At 42.0% G+C, this 5085-nt stretch overlaps 1 pseudogene; it reads left to right on the top strand.

The window, feature by feature from the left end:
• The first annotated feature begins 1968 nt into the window (after positions 1-1968).
• Positions 1969-2085, top strand: LOC132055069 (5S ribosomal RNA; annotated as a pseudogene).
• Positions 2086-5085: the final 3000 nt, after the last annotated feature.

Here is a 5085-nt window from a genome sequence, read left to right as displayed (position 1 = left end):
AGTCATAGCTTTTGATTGGGCTCTTATGCATGCTTATGTTATGTGTGATTACATCGTGTCTAATGGCACGGGCAGACGGTTATGGATAATGATAACACCGTGCCTAGTTGGCCGGGCATGACACTACTACTGGGCGGCATGAGATGATTACCCCGGACGCTGGAGGCCCGAACAAGGGCTAATTATGTTATTTTATTTAGAAAGTTTAGGTATGTATGTGTAATATGTTTAAAAGTAAAGGTGAGCATGCATGATTCCGTCTTAAGAGGTAAGTAGTTACAATTATACCTTCTTCTTATGTCTCCTATATTCCCTTATTATGTTGTTGTTCATGTTTTGTACTTATTATCATGTTATCATTCATGCCTTACATACTCAGTACGTTACTCGTACCGACGTCCCTTCGTTTTGGACGTTGCGTTCACGCCCTCAGGATCAGGTAGCCAGCCGAGCGAGCCAGACCAGTAGGATCTCTCTTCCGTCTCAGCCAGCGAGCTCCATTTGGACCGGAGCGATCGCCCTTTTGGTATGCTCTTTTTGTATACGGGTATGACAGGGCCTTGTCCTGTCTTTTCTAAAGTCTGTATTTTATAGAGGTATGTAGACAAAGGATATGTAGCCGTGATGTTATGCAGCCTCATCGGCACTTATTTTGTTGTACAGTATTTGTAGCGGCCTAATCGGCTTGTACTGCTACTCTCAGTATTTATGTTTATATGTATGCGTTGGCCGTGAGTTCTCAAGATGGTCTTTCTTGTGCTGATTATTTAGGAGATAGTATAGCTCAGTTATAGATGGTGTATGGGGCCAGCTCAATCAGTTAGAGGTAAATGCAAGCATAGGAGTGCTTGGCCAGTAGGGTTCGGGCTCTCGTCACGGCTCATCGGTTTGGGGCGTGACAAAAGTGGTATCAGTGCGGGGTTGTCTATCGGGCCGTGGACACCGTGGAGTCATGTTTATGGGTGTGAAGCTGTGCCACACTTATAAATGTGAGGTCACAAGGGCATTTAGGAGTCATTGACCTTTCCTTCTATCTTAGATCGTGCGATAGAGTTAGAGTCTAGGAAAGATTATTTCTGATCCTCTTTTCCTGTAGGTAAGCACAGATTGATAAAGATGAAGAGATCAGCCTCAGATAGTGGGGGTGCTAAGAAGACCCCTAGAGTAGATTCAGGACCACAGACTCCAGGACCGAGTAGGAGGAGCCTTAGCTATTACATCGAGACTGATCCCACTTAAGACCCTGTGATGATTCTGCTAGAATTTGGGACTTTTAGAGAGGAGGATCCACTGGAGGGCAGCTATGACACGGACCCGTCTGAAGGTTCGTATGGGACACTGGAGGAGGAGATCCCTGAGGTTGTACCGGCACTAGAGCCGACTTCCCCGTGCTCCTATGGCGCATTATGTCGTGCCGCCTACGCCCCCGAGAGTGTTGCGATTATTCCGGGGCCCCTCTATCTTGGCCGCCGTTGAACCAGAGTTGCCCGAGTATCCGTATTCCTCGGTTCAAATGAGAGAGATGGATGACCGTACTGGTCGGTGGTGGGAGGATAATGGAGAGGACACTTCACTTTATAGCCCACCAGACCGAGCTCAGGACAGGTCGATTACAGGTATATGAGTTTTTATTGAAATGTCCTATGTGCATATGTAATTGCTACAGGGTAATACTTAATAGTGATGAGCGGAAATTCTAGAGGGGACCAATAACTTGAGTATTTATAAGTAACTACGATCAAGGTGTTTTCGTCACCATTGGGAATCTTGAAATTGGGGATGAAAAGTAGTCATACATGCAGATTGAAGGTGATTGTTGAGAATTTCAAAGGCCAAATTAGCATTTGCTTAGTCGGAAGAATAAGAGATCCCTTTTAACCCGGAGGGAGATGCATTATGAGAATTTATTGGAATCTGTTAGAACCTCAATTTGTTCTAGGTCATGCGATAAAGGTCACGCAGTAGGATGGACACGATCATACCAGCACTAACGCATCAGATCCCATCAGAACTCTGAAGTTAAGCGTGCTGGGGTGAGAGTAATATTAGGATGGGTGACCCCCTGGGAAGTGTACTAAGAGTCCTACAAATGTGGACATAAGAGACAGATGAGAAGCTAGAGTAGCCTAAGGGAAATTGGAGTATGCGAAGTGGTTAGAAACCTTAAAAGGTCGCGAAGGATGAGGCGGACTAGACCGGCAAGGAGAAACAAGGCTCATCACAGCTCTAGAATTAGGATAAGTTCGAATAGTATTTGGAAATACTTTGTAAGCAAGGCGTTAGTAAATATATTTATATGTATGTGAATGACATCCCATATGTGGCTGCGCCAACCGATATGTGTGTCCTAGCAACCGATGTTGCTATATACTGAAGGCATTGATTGAACAGGGTAATGAAGTTCAAGTGATAAAAGTGGTTCAAATGTTACAAGGTAAGTTGATGTTATTTTCACTACAGGTTAGAGTTTAAAAGTCCTAATGCAATAACATCAGGGAAAGGAAGAAAGTGAGCAGATAGAAAGTAAAGAGATTAGAATGTCTTGAGAAAAGGAAGAAAAAAAAAAGAGAAGAAAGAAACGAGGGTGAGTGAAGCTTCCAAGAGGGACGACGGGCAAGGCAAGGGACTATTTGGATAAAATTTGAAAGTAGGTATGTGAAAGGAATAGGGTATGGTAGCACGGACAAGAGATGAACGTGCAGGATTAGAAGAACAAATATTGGTAAATGGGACTGAAGGGAAGTAACCACGAATAGGAAGGGGAAGTGAGGAAGAATAAGCAGGTTCGGTAACAATGTTATGGGATTCCCAGTTCTTGACGGGCAATCGAAGAAATCAAGGCACGGCCAAGCAGACATAATCACCTTGGAAAGGGAGAAAGCTCTCCTAAAAGGTGATTTAGAAATAAAACGGATCTGTAACTCTAAAAGGATATTCTATGAACTTCAGGGTCAATGTTATAACATGAGGAGGGGAGGAGAGCATTTAGGAGTAAAGTAACTGGAAATCTTTAACCACGGGAGTAAGAAGGATACTTTAATGATTTGGCTGTAGGAAACCGATCAATCATCGAGATAAGAACGAGGATGATGGGTCGAGACAATTGATTAGAAAATTAATGACATGGAGCAAGAATTCCTGTAAAGACCATAAAGATTCGATCATAGAAGAAATGGAATGATATATAAGGAGCGTGCATGGAAGACAACTCAGCCGTAGCATCAGAAAGAGAGATAAAGGCTCAATGAACGAGGATGGAGAGAGTGTAAACTGTAAGAATTCCGTGATAAGAGCAAGAAGTAGCAGGACACTAGGAAAACCTTGACGCACAGCTAAACGGGTGAAAGGATTGATAGTGGATGGAAAGGTGTGGAATATTGATAAAATGGTATGGTATAGACATAAATGGAAGGAGAACTCAGGGTAAGAAGAATTTTAGAGATGTTATAAATAAAGTCGGGAAGAAAGACGAGGGATAAAAGAGTAAGGTATAATCGAACACTTCATAAAGGACGTAGTGAATCCCGATGTCCCCATTAACTCGTCGGTCCAGGAAATCATTAGCCAAAAAAGATAGAGGTATGGAAAGACGGTAAAGAAGGCATCAGATTTGGATCTGACCCTTATAAGTATTCCGATATACAAGATTGTAACTAGCAAAAAGATAAATAAGTTAAACCATACGATGATGGAACTCCGGCCTTAAGAAGATCGTGAAGGGCGGCATATAATTATTGAAGACGATGGATACTCGAAGGCTATTGGTGTATAAGGACCTCCTTAAAAAGGGGGAAAGAGCATATTAGACTTGAAAGGAATTATTATGTTCTCAAGCTCTAGAAGAAGAAATTTATTAGCTCGAGACCAAAGCTCGAGGCGTATTGGCATATCAAGAAGGTATCAGAAAGAAGCAGAAACAAATTTAAAATAAGTGTGCCATGAGGCAGGTATAGGAAGAAAGTATGGAAAACAACTCAAGAGAACGCTTCACGCCGACATGAGCTACGACATTTCTAGACCATGGTTTGAATCCCTCGTATTGGGAAAAGTTGTGCCGTACCTAAGTATGTAGCGACTTCTATTCTATACCTGTCTCCTTCTGTTGCTATTATATAACCTCCTCGAAGCAAGGAAGGGAAGGAGGAGGAGAAGCACAGATAATTAGGGAAGTGGAGTAATTGTGAAGACTAGCGTAGAAGTTACTACCTATTTTTATGAAAGCCGAGACCCCTCCGTGACGTGGTCTTAGACTGTCCTAAAGGGTAATAAAGAGAGTAAGAAAGGTCTCTAAGCTAAATTCACAAAGGATGATGGAGAGGATGACGAACCCAAAGGACACTTGGGATGACAACAAAAGGGAATTTCAGCCCCGGAAGGGATGACAATTATAGGGAAAGGAACAACGATTGGTAGTTTGGCAATTTCCAAAGAAAGGAAGAACACTGCTCTTATAAATGGAAAGAGAGCCATACCACCGGATATTAGAACACATCTCACGGATCACTAATTGTACTGAACATGAGAGCATATACTATGGAATTATATGAACTATCAACGTGAAGTTATGGCCAACTACAATTGCAAGAAAGCCATACCGGAAAGCCAACAAAGAATAATGATTGACAAAGTGATCGTCGATACAAGGAAATCGAAGATAAATATACTTACATTGCAAGAGATTCGTAATGGAGTAAGAATTGTCGTAGTCCTATGCTTCTGGGTTTGTATCGCGAGATTTGAGGGAAGGAAGCTAAAGAAAAAGTTGTGGCAGGAGCTCAAAGTTGTTGTGAGCTATGAAATTAGTTTAAACTCGGGTTATAGATTGTCTCAAGTAATACGCATCAGGAAAAAAAATGGTGTGGAAGCATTATGTATATACGTATTTTTGATATTGATATAACTGGTCTTGGAAAGGAATTGGGGAGAATAGCTTAAGGAACATAACCATTATGCTCGCTAGCGACAAAGTAATGTTGGATAAACATTTTGAATGTAAGGGTAAGAGAGATTGTGATAAGGATATAGAGGATTAGAGAGCCTGACTAATGAACTACAAGGAGTCAGTATAGTGTATATCTAAGATCA

The sequence above is a fragment of the Lycium ferocissimum genome, chromosome 4, assembly GCF_029784015.1.
Source record: "Lycium ferocissimum isolate CSIRO_LF1 chromosome 4, AGI_CSIRO_Lferr_CH_V1, whole genome shotgun sequence".
NCBI lineage: Eukaryota > Viridiplantae > Streptophyta > Magnoliopsida > Solanales > Solanaceae > Lycium > Lycium ferocissimum.
This window is presented reverse-complemented; position numbering and strand designations above follow the sequence as displayed.